Genomic DNA, 18,300 nt, shown 5'->3' with positions numbered 1-18,300 from the left:
TGATATCAAGTTTACAAAGAGTTCAACGTGGGTTTTTTTCCCTTCTACTTCCAAATTATTATGAAGTAAAACTTAAAAAAACCTTTTAATACTTGACAGTTACTTAGGACCTAAACAAATCTTCCCTAATTTAAGTTACCACAAGAACTTTTTTGTCCAGGACTGGACTTAGAAATACTCAGAAGCAACATTCAGAATAGTAGAGCTTTGAGATGCTCCTAGTGACAGTGTCATTTACATTTGGCGGTGGTGGAGAAAGGTGGCCGTGTAGCCTAACGGTAGTGTAGACAGCACTGCTATTGGAGGGAAAGGTACTGGCTGCAGTATCCGTGGAGTGGGAGGGTAGAGGTAGCAATGGTGGTGAAGGTGGTAGTGAAGGAGATGATGGAGATGATGATGGTGAAGGTGGGGGTGGCCGAGGTGGTAGCAAAGAAGATAGTGGAGGTGGTACCTGGAGATGGTGAAGATCTTCTGGGAACAAGATGATTATCACATTACTTATCACTGTCATTGTCACAGAATAACTTATAGGGTGTTTTTCATGCATTTTTCCACATCCTCTTGGAGTCACTTCCTACTACGACCAGCCATTGTCATAGCATTCAGTTCTATGTTGGATTTCATACTTCACCAGGTGTAACCTAAGAATGCTTTTTCCCAGACCCTTGCTGCACACTTCTTACTTCCTGTCCTGGGGCTTTTGATGCTACAGCATGCAATGCTAAGAGACCTAGGCTTGGCACTTGTGCATGCAGACTCAAAAAGCCAGGAAGTTGACCCATGAGTGATCTTTGACCAAAGTGTAAGCCATCCAGACATGCATTTCATCAGGCTCCTCCAGAGAATTCCACAGAATTGAGCTCCGTTTTCCCATACTGGGAGCAGCTCAGCTTTTTATTGACTTTTCTTATTCCCTGCCCAACTTTACTCCTGCTTTTTACAGCTACTTTCTAGAATTGCATCTCAGATTTAGTACCTGACTAATAGGTAGGTAGGTAGATCTAACTAATAGATTAATAGCCTTTGTTTTAGGTTCTGCTCTTAAGGCAAACCATTCTAAGGCAAACCATAAGGCCAGAAAAGCTCTTTCAAGAAAAGTTTTATAGAATGACACTACCAAGGTTGTTCATCCATGGTTCAGAAATACTTTTTTATTTATTTCCTCTACCACCACCAAATGTAAATTTGATCCATTGGATCTTATCCTCCGTGAGACTATTAGTGGATCTCTGGTACCCTACTCTTTAGAGCTAAGTAGGTGCCCAGTAGAACACCATAAATAAATAAAAGAATTAATTTGAAGTAGCCAATTTTAAAGCCCAAGTGCAAGCTTATCCATAAACACACATTTCAGTCAGGGATTGGTATCCACTTGTGAAACCAAATTAAAATTATAAAATTAGGGGCACCCTAGTGGCTCATTGGGTTAAGTGTCTACCTTTGGCTCAGGTCATGATTTTAGGGTTCTGGGATTGAGCTCCTCACCAGGCTCCCGGCTCAGGGGGAAGTCTGCTTCTCCCTCTGCATTCTCCCTCAAGTAAATAAATACAATCTTTTAAAAAATTAGAAAATTACTTGCTGAATCCAGAATTATAATAGGGTTGGTGCGATAAAAGAAATCATGTCTTGAGCAAAAGCTGATTGTTGGAACAACCATTTCAACATGAACAACAGTGTGACTTATTCAGGGTACCCTCTTCTCTGAAAAACAAAAGTATATAAACCTACAAACTTTTTATTCTCAAATGCTTTTTTTCTTCTTCATTTTGACTCTTATTAACCTATCATGTTTTTACTCCCCAGTTTGGTAATAATATTACAATTTTCAAGCTTAAATTGATGTTCTTTAACCTTGGTTAAATTTTAAGAGTGTCTTTGTTGGACTCTACATAATCGTAAGGTGACTTCAAATCACAATACAAGGAAGACAATTGTAGGCTGATTCCTGCAGAAAGCTGGTTTCATAGACCCTCCAAGGATTCTTGTATTTTGACATCACGTTTATTGTTGGGTCCTCTTAAACTGATGATTTTAGTCTTGGAGCCCCACAGATCACCCTCTGCTAAAGAGGATAGAGGATAGAGTCTATCCCTTCAATTTCTTTGAAGTTGCAGAAGATGAAGGTGGGACAAGACCCACTAGACCACCTACCCTACTACCACACACACACACACACAAATCTTGAGAAATCTTTTCTCAAATTAATAATCATTTCTGAGGTTACAGTTTTAAAATATTGATTCTCATATTTTGATTTAAGTTCAACAAGAAAATTAAAACAAATTTAAAACACACATTTAGGCTGAGTTTTAGAACATATTTGTAATGAGCCACAGGACCACCTAGGACATATGGGACCACCAATAGCCCTGAGATCACAATTTGAGAACCATTTATCTGTACCACAGCAAATGTACATTCTGGCAGAGAATGAAGTGAAATAAATATGTTTCATATTTGTTAATTTAGCTTTCATCTTCCTTTTTAAAACAAACTCCTTTTCATCCTTCTTGATTGGGTTGCAAGGAGTCAGCTTTAACAATGTCATTTCCTCTGTTTCTGGGAAAACAGAATCTAGAAAAAGAAGGAAAAGGCTAACCATGGCCTTAAGGATCCAGCTTATAGCTGATTGGTGCATCTGGTAGTAGTGAGTTAACCATTCCAGGGAGCTGGCTGAAACAACTTAGTACATGTTTCTGAAGGTGATAAATTTTTCTCCAGTATGAGTGTTTCTGTAGTTCACATACATTTCAAGTACACTGGAAAATTTAAAATGAGTCGCGGGCCAGGACTGCTAGGTGCTACTCTAACATCCAGTCTGCCATTCCTCTTGATATTTTGTCAGCTAGAGTCTCCAGTACCCTCTCCTCCATTCAGTTCGGTGTAGGCCTGTGCCTAAAGTCTGACCACTAAGATGTATAATACTGTGTTGTGTGTGAGTCCCAGGAAGCCTTCTTGAGAGGAGGATGGAAGCATGAGAACTTTTTGGTCACTTCTTTCTTTCTGCTCCCTGAGATATGCATGTAAAGAAGAGAAGAAGGGATATGCTCCTGGAACTCCATATGCTAAGGATGATGAAGCAGCAAAGTAAAGGGGAGCTGAGCTCCATGGACACTGCCACTTAATTGGGGGGGGGGGACCCAAAACCTTGTGTCTGATTTAAACCACTGTTATCTGGATTTTCCTTATCTATGCAGTCATACATAATCCTCACTGACACAGAAAGGAAGCCAAAAGACTACTGTGCTACCAGGAAACATATGAGAGCATAGCTCCTGCTCCATCCTCATTTCCTGCCTATACTGACACCACATATCTGGAGGCTGGAGGAGGGGCATCTTCTCAGGTCACAATTTTGGGAGTACAACACAATCTCTTCCTCTTTCTTTAGCTCATTGTCAATTTTTGTAGGAATCACTTTAACAGTAACATATCAGGCTTTCTTTTTTCTTCCTCCTCTTCCTTCCTTCCCTCCTTCTTTTCTCTCCATCCCCCCACCTTCTTCTAAATGTCCTTACTGTGTTTGCGAAATTCTTTTCTCTATGAGTCTTGGAGGGATGCAAAGAAATTAAAAAAAAAAAAAAAAGCCACCAGTTTCTCATTTTCCCTGCTCCTGTAGTCATCATCCAGTCAGATGTACCCATATGGGTACTAATGACATGAAGTAATGACACAAAGTCATTTGGGAACTAATGACATAAAGTAGGGATGAGAGATTCTCTCTGGAGACAGTTGTGGGGATGATTGTGTCCTTCAAGGGTAGTGGTGGCAGGGAGCCAATGATGACATCTGTCAATGGCCTGCAGCCAATGACATCAAGGACCACTTCCGTAGTTGGACAAGTTGCGCTTATTACTCTTTACAGCAAAGGGGTATGTAAATCATAGAGAATCATGTGGTATCTTCGTAAGAGGGTGTTACAAAGAAGATATTATAAGATTTAATTGATAATTTCAGGGAAGGTCGAAGAAGGGAGGGTTTACTCATAAGACTCTTCCAGAACACAGGGGCAATTCTATGATTCAGTATTTCAATCTTATATGTACAGATAACTACTAATAGCTTACTATTTCTGGTAACATAAAGAGGTGCTTGACACATATTTTGTGTTATACACATCATATACTGTATTCTTACAATAAAGTTAGCAAGAGGAAAAAATTAAGAAAATCATAAGAAATAAAATATAGTGCTCTACCGTATTTATAAAAAAAAGTCCACGTATAAGTGGACCCACACAGTTCAAACCTGTATTGTTCTGGGGCCAACTGTACTAAGCATTAAAAATAATCATGCTAAGTATAAGAGATGGCTGTATCTTCTTTAATACTCACAACAACTGAGGTAGATGCCTTTTATCAGTGCTATTTTATACCTGAGAGGACTGGGGCTAGAGAGATTGTCTCTTGTCCCTCATCACATATAGAAACTACCTTAAAGTCACATGCCCCAGTGTGCAAGTGAATACAGTAGCGCTTGGAGAACATTCAGCTTTATTTGACTTTCTGACCCTTTCAGAGAATGTAGCCAGATGGAGAATTTCTGGGGCTCATGAGGAGCTCACTGGACATGTAGGGCTAACTGGTGCTGAGAAAATGTGTGCTCTTGGTCCGTGCCAATTTCATTGCTCCTTTGCTGGCCAGACCCTGAGGAGAAGCCACCGAGTGTGAAGGGCACAGGGCCTGGTTTGGGAGGGAAGACCAGACCTTTAGAGATAGAAATGTGTTTCAGGTTTCAGGTTCAGTTCCCGAGGCAATGAACAAATGATAACATTAGGATTTCTCCTCAATCCTGACCGAGGTGGAAACAGTTGTGACAGCATGTCAGCATATTCCAACAGGGAAAAATGGTCTTGAGACTGGCTTTGTAGAGGACAGCTAGACTCTCTCTTCAGGGAGAGAAGAGAGTGTTGTTACCCAAGCTTTTCTCCAGCACACCAGAAAAAGGATACCTGGAAGGTGAGGGTCTTAGGATAAAATTAATGATGACTTCCATTGGGGTATACTCTGCCTCGAAAAGGGAAGCACCCTTGAAGGTGTGTAGACACAGATATACATGAGAGCTGAGGAGCCTAATGTGCACCTCATGCCTGCGTTCTCTGTTCAGCAGCATTCTTCTGCTGAGGATTTATGTGTTCTGATGCCTCAGAGTGTACAACAACAGCAGCTACTACCCTACAGGACCTTCTATGTAAGGAAAGTATTATTGTAAGCAGTTCTTAAAAATCGACTCAGTCTTCAAAACAAATTCTTGACAAAGGACACCATTATTATCTCCATTTTACAGATGAGAAAACTGAGGCATGAAGAAGCCCAGTACTTTCCTATGCTCACTCTACTCACAAGAAGGCAGAACCAGGCATCTATCCAAGGCTTTCTGGCTCCAGAGCACCACCTCCCAACATTGCCTTTTTTAAGCTGCTTTTTGTGGGACTCCAGGAGTGAACTCCACAATAATGAAAACGAATTCCCTTTCTTAAAATTCAGGTTTGACTCAGCTACCCCATCATGAAAGGAACATGATTTTATGGTGATTACTTATATAATCCATCATGGGATTTTTGGAGACATATTTAATGTTTGTATAGCACTTGGAGGCCTATTAAACGTGCAATAAAATGTAGACAAAGAAACATTCTCGGCATTGCTTATTGATGATGGCAGTGGAAGTTGAAGTTTCCTTTAAAGGTTTTTACTACTCCAGTGATTCTTTCTTTGTCATATTTCCTATGGCCCATTTTGCTAGCTCTCCCATGGAGAAGAAAATAAAATGGCTGAGTGAAACCTCCCACCTACATTAAGTTAGCTACTCATAACTAACTTCCTTAATCAAAGGAGACCCTCCTTTTTTGATTAATCATCTTTTTATAGTACACTTAAGAGGAAAAAGAACCAAATGAAAATATTAAGTTGGAGGCAGCACAAACTAATTCGATAATATTGCCATTACAACTGAGTAAAGAAATACATGGAGCTCCCCTGGAAATATTTTTCCTGTGAAAATTTATGCCTTTTCTAAAGGCTGTGTGCAAGGGGTGTTTTTCTTCATACACTCTCGGTGGATGTAATGAGTAAATGTTAGCTTTGTGCCTTTTTTTTTTGCCCATTAAGAGTTACGCATCATGGCAATTTACAAACAAGAGGGTGAACAGGTAGGCAGGGCCAAAGGAGGTTTGATGAATCAGGAGAAAATGCAAATGATTTAGAAAACATTATCTGGGAGCTGAAATCGTGGAGTCACACTTTATGAGGATACCGTCACCCCCTAAGTAGCCACCAGTTCAGTCGTGTTGGGGTGGCTAGTATCTTTAATGATTGGGGGCCATGGATTCACCCACCATTTGCAACAAAGCACTCCAATATTTTTCAGGAGTAAAAGCACTTTTCACTGGCTGCTCCAGAGTAGCTCATTGAAGTAAGAGCCAAGCGTGTAAACGACCTCCTGAAAGAACTGGCAGGCGTGAAGAACATTGAGCCCCAAAGCACGAGTTGTTTGTGAGGCGCTCCTCCAGCTGAAACCTGGGGAGGGGAGGCCAGCGAGCAGGGAGGCAGGCGGAGGTGGAGGCAGGCGGAGGTGGACGGCTGTCTGCGGGCGAGGGGGAAATGTTTATACAGAGCAAGTTACAAGGTGGACAACAGACAAATCATGGTGTGGGGCTGCTCCAGGGTGAATCTGGAAGGTGCCTTCTTTGCTCCCAAGAGAAAAAGCGAGATATTAAAGCCAGCAGCATTTCAACCTAAAACCATCTGTCCCATTTGGGGTTAAAATCTTTGCTTCTTTGCAAAGTAGGCACTAGCTCTCCTGCCCCAAATTCCCCTGGGCACGGGGAGTGCAGAAAGTTTTCCTTGGTAGGTAAGTTGTTTTTATGTGAAACCATTTTGGCCAAGGTGGGGATTTTTCACTTGGGTGTCAGTGGTGCCCTTCTGATGTTTATAAAACGTAGCAAATGTACAGTTTGAACAGTTATTTTAGGTAAAAACGTCAATTTCTTCATCGAGTCAGGCACTCTAAGTTCTGTGTTTGAGACAAATTCTTGGATTTTCCAGTGTTGAGAAAACTTTCACCTTGCTTCACACAGTTCTCAGGTTGAGTTATGACCCTGACATCCCCCTGCTCTCTAAAGTGCAGTGATGGAGGTCACTTAAAAACAACTAAAAAGAAAAAAAAAAAGTAATTTTCTATCATGTGGGGGGCGGGGAGAAGATAACACAGGTTCTTTCAAGGTGGAATTTCCCCTGAAACTGGCCTTAATGTTCATTTCTTTGAGACATGGTCACTTGCTAGAACACCCTATTGGGGGCGGCTCCCTCAATATTCTATGCCTTAAGCCCACACCAAAGCTCTTTCCACCTCAATTCTCCACTAACCAATATACCCTTAAGAACACTAAATTGTCCAGAAAATGTTGATGCATGAAATCCTTTGTCTGAATGATGTCCACGGTCCTTCTCGTTTTTGGGGGACATCTTTTGTCCCACTTTGAATGCTAATCTAAATTTCATGTACTTCTCTTTTCGCTGGCTTCCAAAGTTATTCAAAGTCACCCTTACCCAACTGCATGACTATCTTGAGACTTGAGGTATTGAGCAAACCCTGCTTTGGTATGCTTGTAAGTAGTAAGACTGATGTGTGGTGTGGTACTGGCACAAAAACAGACACATAGATCAATGGAACAGAATAGAGAACCTAGAAGTGGACCCTGAACTTTATGGTCAACTAATATTCGATAAAGGAGGAAAGACTATCCATTGGAAGAAAGACAGTCTCTTCAATAAATGGTGCTGGGAAAATTGGACATCCACATGCAGAAGAATGAAACTAGACCACTCTCTTGCACCATACACAAAGATAAACTCAAAATGGATGAAAGATCTAAATGTGAGACAAGATTCCATCAAAATCCTAGAGAAGAATACAGGCAACACCCTTTTTGAACTCGGCCACAGTAACTTCTTGCAAGATACATCCACGAAGGCAAAAGAAACAAAAGCAAAAATGAACTATTGGGACTTCATCAAGATAAGAAGCTTTTGCACAGCAAAGGATACAGTCAACAAAACTCAAAGACAACCTACAGAATGGGAGAAGATATTTGCAAATGACATATCAGATAAAGGGCTAGTTTCCAAGATCTATAAAGAACTTATTAAACTCAACACCAAAGAAGCAAACAATCCAATCATGAAATGGGCAAAAGACATGAAGAGAAATCTCACAGAGGAAGACATAGACATGGCCAACATGCATATGAGAAAATGCTCTGCCTCACTTGCCATCAGGGAAATGCAAATCAAAACCACAATGAGATACCACCTCACACCAGTGAGAATGGGGAAAATTAACAAGGCAGGAAACCACAAATGTTGGAGAGGATGCAGAGAAAAGGGAACCCTCTTACACTGTTGGTGGGAATGTGAACTGGTGCAGCCACTCTGGAAAACTGTGTGGAGGTTCCTCAAAGAGTTAAAAATAGACCTGCCCTACGACCCAGCAATTGCACTGTTGGGGATTTACCCCGAGGATACAGATGCAATGAAATGCCGGGACACCTGCACCCCGATGTTTCTAGCAGCAATGTCCACAATAGCCAAACTGTGGAAGGAGCCTCTGTGTCCATCGAAAGATGAATGGATAAAGAAGATGTGGTTTATGTATACAATGGAATATTCCTCAGCCATTAGAAATGACAAATACCCACCATTTGCTTCAACGTGGATGGAACTGGAGGGTATTATGCTGAGTGAAGTAAGTCAATCGGAGAAGGACAAACAGTGTATGTTCTCATTCATTTGGGGAATATAAATAATAGTGAAAGGGAATAGAAGGGAAGGGAGAAGAAATGTGTGGGAAATATCAGAAAGGGAGACAGAACATAAAGACTCCTAACTCTGGGAAACGAACTAGGGGTGATGGAAGGGGAGGAGGGCGGGGGGTGGGGGTGAATGGGTGACGGGCACTGAGGGGGGCACTTGACGGGATGAGCACTGGGTGTTATCCTGTACCAATAAAAAATAAATTTATTGAAAAAAAAGGAAATGGTTCTGGTTCTAGGCAAAAACTCTAACCACAGTTCAGATGAGACACTCTCTACTCCCTCCAGACATTCAAGTGAGCATAACTAATCTGTCACATATTGTATACTTTTTTTTATGTGTTCCTTGGCTGCATTTCCCATTATCTTCCTTCAGTGCCTGATTGTCCACTTCACCATTCAATGTTTAACCTTGTTCTCTGAAGTGAGGAGAAGTAATACGTGCCTTTTGTATAAATTTCACATAGTACTGAGTCATATAGAAGGAGAATATAAAAAGTCCTTCTTCACTAGTGTGAATACATGAGTACTCACACTAGTGGATATCACTTTCTTATGCACTTAAATTATTTGTGGAAACAGGGAGGGAATAAACAGACAGCAAATCCTCCATTTTAACCTTCCAATCCAAGCTAACTACAAAAGATTTGGGGGGAGGGCTCCAGCGCTGTTTCATTTACCCGTTAAACAAGAAACCAGTAATGTCATCTCTGACTACTTGTTGCGCGTCTTTACCTTTGGTTAAAAAAATCTGCTTTTGCTATTCCTTCTGCAATCTCTTGGATAGAGTCTTTTCCAGGCTCATCTGTGGTTAGCTCTGATCCTTCCTCACCACAGCTTACTGCCAGTGTTTGTTGATTGGATGCTGGAACTGGAGATCTAGGCCTTCCACAAGATAGTAGGCAAGATCATGGGCAGGTGCTCTCCAGATTTCCAACAGAATGAAAATAGACTTTGTATTAGAAAATGATGATCTGCCTTGGTCTTCACCGTTGCTACCATAACTTCTTGTTTATTTTCTCTTTTTGTCTACAGAGCCCTCCTCTGTAGATGCTATTCATCATGAACACACACTCTTGAATTGTACTTGGACTGTTCTCATATCCCATGTTATATGACCTTCACCCCTGCCTTTCTTTATAATTGCAGGATCTAAGTTTCAATCACTGATATCTACATAGTGATAATTTCCCCAATTGACTCTTCAAAACATCATAATCTCTAAGAAAATGAAACCACTTGTTCACAAACAGCATTCAGAATCTTCATCTATATTATGCATACATGATGAAGTTTGATCTTGGCGGCACAATAGTTACAGTGAGAATGCTTCATAGGGAGGAGATTTATTCTTTGCCTTTGTTGTATCAGTGAGGACAGACCAGCTTCTGTTGCAGTTACAAACAATCCCCAAATCTCAGGGGCTAAACATAGGTTTATATCTCGTTCCTGCTACACGTCTATCTGGGACTACATCTAGGGGCTCTGTTCCACATTATCTAAGGAAATCATATATATAGATACATTATATATACAATTTATTGATATATATAACAGATATATTATCTATTACATACTGTTATCGATTATATATTATTATAATATAGATATATTATTATCTATATATATATCTCTCTATATATAATAATTATCTATTATATTTGCTCTCCAAAGAGTTGCTTCAGCTGTGATAACCATATAAAGCTTCAGAGTGTGCACTGCTATGGTGACTCTTGTTGGAGATTTTGCTGTTAGACTTCTAATTAGCTTACATTATCTTATCTTTGCCAAGTGGATGCCTATTTTACTGTCATTTAGGGCTCCGTAGTTGAGCAGTCATTTTATTAACCTTTTTAAAGTATAGACAGTTGTAAGAGAAAACCACGCACTCCAATCTTGCTTCATCAGAGTCTTAAGAACTTCCAAAGGAAGTCTAGTCCTTTCTTTTTCCCATTGTTTTCTCTATCTGGTTCATAAAGTTTATGAAATATTCTGACACTGTCACAATTTTTGCTTTGCACTTTTTCAGGTCCATTGATGCTTTCTTATTATTTATACTCTGATGGAAAGACATGTTTTGTTTTAATTTCTCCACATTCTTATTCTAACTTCAACATGGTTTTCCTGTGTCCTGTGCATTAGACAATTGAAGAATTCAGCTGCTCTAAAATCTTTTTGATACTTAGGTTTTTCTTCTTATTGTTTATTTTTAGTCCTTTCTTCATGATCATTAACTGTCTTGTTTTAAAAAACAATTTCTCCCTTTTTTTATAGCCTATGCTGTTTCTCCCCACCTGTTGAATGACATGTAAAAATGTCATGTGTCATAAAAAGAATGACAATAACCACTGTCTTATGTCTTATAAATACAGATGCAAATATTTATGTATATACTTGACATTCTCAAAAATAATCACATGTATCTGGCATGCTCAAAGAATGTTTCACCTAGAGACTATTTGAACTATTATTTTAAATGTAAATGTTTCTTCTAATTACTGTCTGTACTTACACCTCTAATTCTCTATGAGATAGAACTTATAGTTTGGTTATACATAATTTTTGTAAAAACTGCCATCAACGTATTAATTATCTAATACAGAACCAAACACAGAACTTCCTTACCTAGGAGCTTAGAAACTCCATGTCTTGTTATTGACCTAATATCATTAGGTCAATTTTTAATTCATTCCCAGTCCATTTGTAGGAGTTTATGTCTCTGCTTAAGGACAGATATAGGATAATTTAATCAAACACAATTTAACATAGGATAATTTAATCAAACACAATTTATGACCTTTAGTGCTTGATTTCCTAATTCTACACACATGTAGTATGTACCAAGGCAGGAAACATATGGATTCCAAATTTGTTTCCACATCTCCATCAACACATAATCTCTTCCTACATAATGTAATACAATATATAGGGTGGTGGAGGAGGTGTGTATGTATGTGTGTGGTTTAATTGGGAAGTGCCTAAGAATGACATATGGAGACCAGCTACAGAGCAGTAGCTTTTGTCCTAATGGCCAGAATGATGCTTGGAAATAGTGCCCAGTTTGAGGTTAGTGGATGGACTGGGGTGAGAGGCAGGAGTCTTCAGGGTGCTTCTCATCTTTTATCATCATCATCCATCAAGGCTGCTGTGTCGCATAAAACATTTTCCATTCTTTTTTTTGCCACTGTGTTCTGGTACTGCTCAACAGCAGCAACCTGTTGATTCTGGACTGCTAAGTACTCCTGGCTGGCATACGAGGCTGCAGGGTGACTTAACTGTGGGAGACAGACAGAATTGTTTCCAATGTACACCTAAGGAGGCCCTCAGCAAAGCAAACATTGATTTTGGAGGAGTATTTTTTTTTCTCTATATGCTTGCTGCCAGGGGCCTCTAAATAGGATTCCTATTTTTTTTTTTTACCTCTGTTAATATTAACCCATTTAGAGACTGAATGATAAAGTTGAAGCCAGTTGGTCCTCCAAGATGTTGTAAGATGCCATCACCTTCCCAAACAGAGTAACTCCTAGTGAGGATTCAGTAGGTGATTGAACATGAACGAAAACCTTGGAGGCAGCTCTGAGTGCCTGGGTGGCCTCTGGTTTACTGCTGGTTCACTGGGTTCCTCCTGCCTCAATGGGCCAACTCCCAGTATTATAAATCATATAGATGTGAACTTCTTCCTGAAGTAACTTGTTTGCTTTATTTATTTGGAAAATTTCGGTAACTGCTTTCTCAACGGCCAGGCTGTTGAACTTGCCATAACTGAGGCTTACTCAAGAATGTTTAGTCTTAACACTGTGTGGTTTCCTTTAGTGACTCCTGAGCCACATTTTGAAGAGAGACGTGCTGGTACTGAAGTATGGTGAATTCACTTCCAGGTAACCCAGGGGCACCTCAGAATACCTTCGGTTTTGAGACGGAGTGGGTGGCAATGGTGAAGTGGAACCTTTCCCTAAACAAACCAGGCCCACACAACCATAAACATACCCACACCCACATACACCTTGATGTTTTAGGGGTTGAATATGCAAAAAAAAAAAAAAAAGGAATGCAGTTTTAAATGGGAATTTTAGAGTAATTTTTAATATTTTTAATGTAGAGATCACCATGTAAGTCTCCCTTCTGCAATAAACCTATTTCACTTCCTCTTGGTGTATTGCATGTCTTCAAAAGTGTATTTGAATAAAAGAAAATAAGTGCCTTAAAATGAATAAAATCATTCATTGGTAGCAGTGATGTGAGTTTACATTTGGGGCTCCCAAGCCAAACTGTCAGAAAAGACCACATTATTCTTTGTAATTTGCCAAACAGCTTTCTGGTGGAGAGCAAAGTAAGAGGGTGAGATGAGGGGGTAGGAGGTGGAGAGGGGATTGCTACTTAAGGATATATCTGAAATGCAGAGACTACTTACATGGCTTCCATACCTGGGGTTAGTAGGTAAATGAGGAAATTTTGGCAAACCTTTAAGTCCGTGAAAACTTTCCTTTAGCTTTTTAAACTAAAGCATTGGTGTAACCTTAAGCAGGAAAATGTAGTCGGTTTTTAATTTCATGTGGATGCATAGTGACATTTTTTGTGCCTGGATTTTGGGACTTTTCCATATACTCAATTGCATTAGGGAGGAAATAAAGAGGGAGGAGAGATGCACTGTTCAAGAAATTTGGTGCTCACACTGCATGAAAAAGACAATATTTTCCAAGATTGTTGTATCCCTTCTGTTAGCTTTTATGGTTAAGGGTAAGGGGACCACTGATGCTCCTTTCCTCATATCCATCCCTCAGTATCCCTAACAGCCTGTAGTTTTTTAGATGGTCTATTTATATTATACTGTCAAATACTGAGTATCCTATATCTGAGTTTATATTCCTTCCCTATCTCTTTAAAAATATATTGCTGTTCAAAATCCTATGTTCTAATAGCCCAGGGAAGAATATGGAGATAATTAGAAGTGCCAACTTTATGCTTTATCAAGGGCTCCCGAGTTGCTTCAGGCAGAATGTGTAATGCAGTATATTTTTTGTTTTGAATGTACATAGGATGACAATGAGAAGGCAAGATATAGCAGATGGAATGAGGATAGTTAAAAAAAAAAAAAAAAGACTGAGAGATTGCAGCGAAAGATGGCAGTCCAATCAAGTGCAGTGGCTTCTATTGCTTTCAGCCACCCAGTTTAGACCAACAGGTGACTCTAGGGAAAAATGACAATTCTCTTGCATGATTCCTTGGATTTCCATGTGTGTGTTTGTCTAAAGGTAAGATTTTCTTTCAGAAAATGGCTGCACTTTACAAATCTTCCAACTACTAAGAGCATAATTAGGGGGTTATGAAGAATAGAAATAGGCTCTTAAATAGAATGGCTCCTCGGCTGAGTCAGAACAGTAAACTGAAGATATTAATGCTTTTTGTTCTTATTATAAAAAGAGATATCGAAACACTTCAAAATAGTGCTAGTCAAACCTTATTGTGCCTGAAGATCATTTGGAATGCTTGTTGAATGCAGATTCTGAGGTGCTACCCTTGAGGTTTTCATTCAGAAGGTCAGCAATTGAGCATGAGAATTTGCATTTCCTACAAGCTCCCAAGTGAAACTAACTGCTGCCATGGCTCCCTGGGCCACACTCTGTATAGCACTTTCTTAAAACATTGTTTGCCTTTTTTTTTTTTTTTCAAGAAAATGGAAAGTAGGGGTGAAGTAGGGTAGAGGTGCATCAATAGTGGGAGTTAGGTGGGTATTTATTTATGTAGGTAACTCAGATTTGCACCATGGTAAACAGATTTGGTAGTTGGTTCAGATTTTAGCCCAATACATGTCTGAGGCTGGAAGGTCTTCAAATGTAATGTCTTGAACAGCGCTTATGCTTGGGGAATACTAGCTGAGCACTGAATTAATGAATTTAAATAGACTGGACCCTTCATGTGGTCTTCTGCAGCCTGAATGGGAACCTTTCTGTGGGGTCCCAGAAATAACAGACATGTTGAATATAGGATTGTTTGTGAACTGGGGCAACAGATGGCAGCCAGAAGCAATGGCAAGGCTGACCTCAAGCTCTCTCCATGCCTTGCCTTGTTTTTGGAAGCAGAACTGTGTACATGGAATAGGCCCTAAAGTTCTTAGACAATTTGGAAATGGGTAGGAAAAGGAAAAGTCTTAGAGGAAAGCCTCTTTTTCTGCTAATAAGATTAGGGATGGGAAGAAGGTTGAACTATTTGTTGGAACTGGATAGGACTTCAGCATTACCAAGTTAGCAGAGTGTAATATACTGATTTTCAAAGAGAGATGTCAATCAAATGGAAGATTGGTTACCATAAAGGAAAAAAATCAAGAGGCAAACATGAGTATAATATCTCAGCAGCGTCTATAGGAGAAAGTGTGCTCTGATTTACAAACAAGATTATTTGTTCCTTCTGGAAATCCCTTTTCCAAGCATAGAATTAATTTATCCAGGTAATTTCAGTTTGATAATGCCTGCTATTTTAATCACCCAGCTCAATCCTCTGGTTCAGACTGAATATTTATCGGGCAGGTCTTGTCAACACCACAAAAGGCTTCCTGGGATTTTTATTGTAATTTCATTAAACCTATGGATCAGTACAGAGGAGAATCCACATCTTAACAACACCGAATCTTCCAATCCATTAACATAGCCTATTCCTCTATTTACTAAATTATTTCATTTTCCTCAGTAACATTTAGTAGTTTGCACAGTTTAAAGAGCTTTCATTTTTTTCATTGGATTTGTTGCAGGTATTTGATGCATTCTGATGCTCCTATAAATAGCAGTCTTTTGAAATTTCACTTTCCAAGTGTTTTGGTTTTGTTTTTACTTACATACAGAAATACGATTGATTTGGGTCATGTAAGAGTCTGACTCCATATTTTCATGTTTGACTTCTGACTTTTATAAGACCCAGCTTCCTTTTTCCCTTCTGCTCCATATCTAGATATAATTGATAAGAAAGACAAATGAGCTCCCTCTTTTCAGACTGGTGGGAAATTCAAATTTGGCAAATTCCCAGCCCTTCTTCAGGAACTTGTCCCTGGTCCTGCTCTCTTGCCACTATAAAGGCCTAACCCACTCTCTTTGCTCCATTCAAGCCTGCCTGGACCTGCTTATGCCCTTCTTGCTTTCACTAGGAATCCTTTGTGCTAACAATAAATGTTCTAAATTCTCTGGGTCTCTGGAATGTCATAAAGCCTCAACATCCTACCTCTTAATTGGGGAGAGTTATAAGCTGCCTCTGCGGGGCAAACCCAAAACAGAGTATATTTACCTTTTATCTAGCAACCTTCCTAAATTCACATACAATTTCTAATTGTAAATTATTTTTAACTTTATATGTGTAATTATATCATCTGTGAATAATAATAACAGGGTACTATTTTCAATCATTTATTCTTAAAAAATATTTTTTATTGCTTCTTTGAACTAGGTAGGACTTCCAATTTTGAATAGAACTGGTGGTTGTGGAAATCTTGTCTTCTTGCCATTCTCAGTGGTTGGGGGGTTGAGCAGTCAATATTTTATCATGTTATGTAGGCCATTAAGATTTTATTTTGTGGGTATCTTTTATCAGATCAATGAAATTCTTGACTTCTAGCATGTTAAGTATTTTCTTTTAAAAGATAAATGTATGTTAAATATGATCAAACAAGTCTTGTGGATTTATTAAAGTAATCACATGGTTTATCTCCATTGTTCATTTACTAGGTGAATTATATTGGTTGATTTTAAGGTAAATTTCACTTAGTTTTGATGTATTATCCTTTTTATATAAAACTAGATTCTGTTGGCTAAGGTTTTGCTTAATATATTCATATTTGTATTTAAAAGAAATGTTGGCCATATTTTCCATTCTTAGTTATTTTCAGGCTTTAGTATCAGGGTTTTGCTGGGTCATAAAATGAGTTAGGAGTTGGTGAGTTGCCTGTTTTTTTCTATTCTATGGAAGAATTTATGTAAAATTGGCATTATTTCTTTTTTCACTCATAGAAAGAATACACCAGTGAAATCATCTACACCTGGAGTTTTGCATGTCATCCTTGTACAGGAGCCATGCTAATCTCTGTATCTTTCCAATTTTAGTATATGTACTGCTGAAGTGAGCATTATATCTGGAATTTTTATGAGAAAATATTTTTACAATGGACTTGATTTTTTTTTAAAGATGTAGGCATACACAGATGCTCCATTTCTTCTGGGTCATTTTTTGGTAAATTGTGTTTTTCAAGAATTTCTGCTCTGTATTTTTCAAGTTTGTTGGCATAAAGTTGATTATAATATGCTCTTATTATCCTTTTGATGTGTATGGGATCTGTATGGATGTCCTCTGTTTATTCCTCATATTAGTCATTTGCATTCTCTTCCTCTCATTAAATGTTGATTAGTGTTACTAATGTGTTCAAAGAATCAAAGCCAAAACTTTGTTAATTTTTGTTTTATTGATTTCACCACTTTATTACTTTTATTCTATTACTTCCTTTGAGTTTAATTTGCTTCCCCTTTCCAGATTCTTAAGTTAGAAGTATAAGTCAGTGATTTTAAATCTTTTTTCTTTTCTAATCCCTCTATTTAAGTCAATATATATCCTTCTATTGTTTTCACTGCATCCCACTAATTTTGCTATGTTGTTTTTTTACATTTTCTAATTTGCTTTGTGATTTCCTCTCAAACACATGGGTTATTTAAAAGCATGTTGCCTAATTTTTACACATTACAGATTTTTCTAGTTCTCTTAATTCCATTCCATAATTTAACTCCATGTTGGTCATGGGACATACACTTATGATTTCAGTTCTTTGAAATTTGTTGAGATTTGCTTTATGCCCCAGAATAAACTTTAAAATATGTCTTTTTTGTATTTATTTCTTCAGTTATTGAATGTAACATTCTTTATTTGAGAATATCAAGTTGGTTAGTTGTTTTATTCAAATCTTTTATAGTCTCACTGATTTTTGTGTGTTTGTTTTATCAGCTCTTGAGATGGTGTCAAGAACTGTCAATGGTCTGAGAATTTATTCTATCTGCAATCCAAGAAGTTAATTTGCCACTATTACATGCATTGGTTTGTGATTATTTGAATTTCCTTTTATGTAAACTGCTTGTGCATATCCTTTGCTCCTTCCTTATTGTGCATTTTTGGGGGGGAGGGGGGGAGAGTTGGTATCTCTAAATTTTATCATGTAGGACCATAGCATAGATCTCTTTAGTTATGCTATTTATTTTTAGGTGTTGATAATTTATCTTGAAACCATGCTAATTCCTCATATACATTTAATACTTTTTATGGATATCCTATTGTATTTTCTACATAGATATCATCAACAAAGTAGAATAATTTTGCCTTTCCTTTTGGATTATGATGGCTTCTTACAAATAGCATATTTGGACATATTGGTGGTTCTGTTGGTTAAGCTTCTGACTCCTGGTTTTGGAGGAGATCATGATCTCAGGGTCCTGAGATTGAGCCCTGTTTTCGGCTCCATACTC

At 38.5% G+C, this 18,300-nt stretch overlaps 1 long non-coding RNA gene and 1 other non-coding gene across 6 annotated transcripts in view; one reads left to right on the top strand and one right to left on the bottom strand.

The window, feature by feature from the left end:
- Nucleotides 1-15,989: 15,989 nt before the first annotated feature.
- LOC112665570 (uncharacterized) overlaps nucleotides 15,990-18,300 on the top strand; it is a 98,801-nt gene continuing 96,490 nt past the window's right edge. For all 5 annotated transcript variants that reach the window (XR_004809885.2, XR_004809884.2, XR_004809887.2 and 2 more), the window contains exons 1-2: nucleotides 15,990-16,074; nucleotides 17,786-17,875. This is a non-coding gene — a long non-coding RNA (uncharacterized LOC112665570). The remainder of the gene's footprint in view (nucleotides 16,075-17,785; nucleotides 17,876-18,300) is intronic.
- LOC112665693 (U6 spliceosomal RNA) lies at nucleotides 16,816-16,920 on the bottom strand. Its single transcript, XR_003140525.1, has one exon. It is a non-coding gene; the product is annotated as a U6 spliceosomal RNA (small nuclear RNA).

The sequence above is a fragment of the Canis lupus genome, chromosome 27 (genome assembly GCF_003254725.2).
Source record: "Canis lupus dingo isolate Sandy chromosome 27, ASM325472v2, whole genome shotgun sequence".
NCBI lineage: Eukaryota > Metazoa > Chordata > Mammalia > Carnivora > Canidae > Canis > Canis lupus.
Note: the sequence above shows the minus strand (reverse complement) of the source record. Positions and strands in the feature narration are given on the sequence as shown.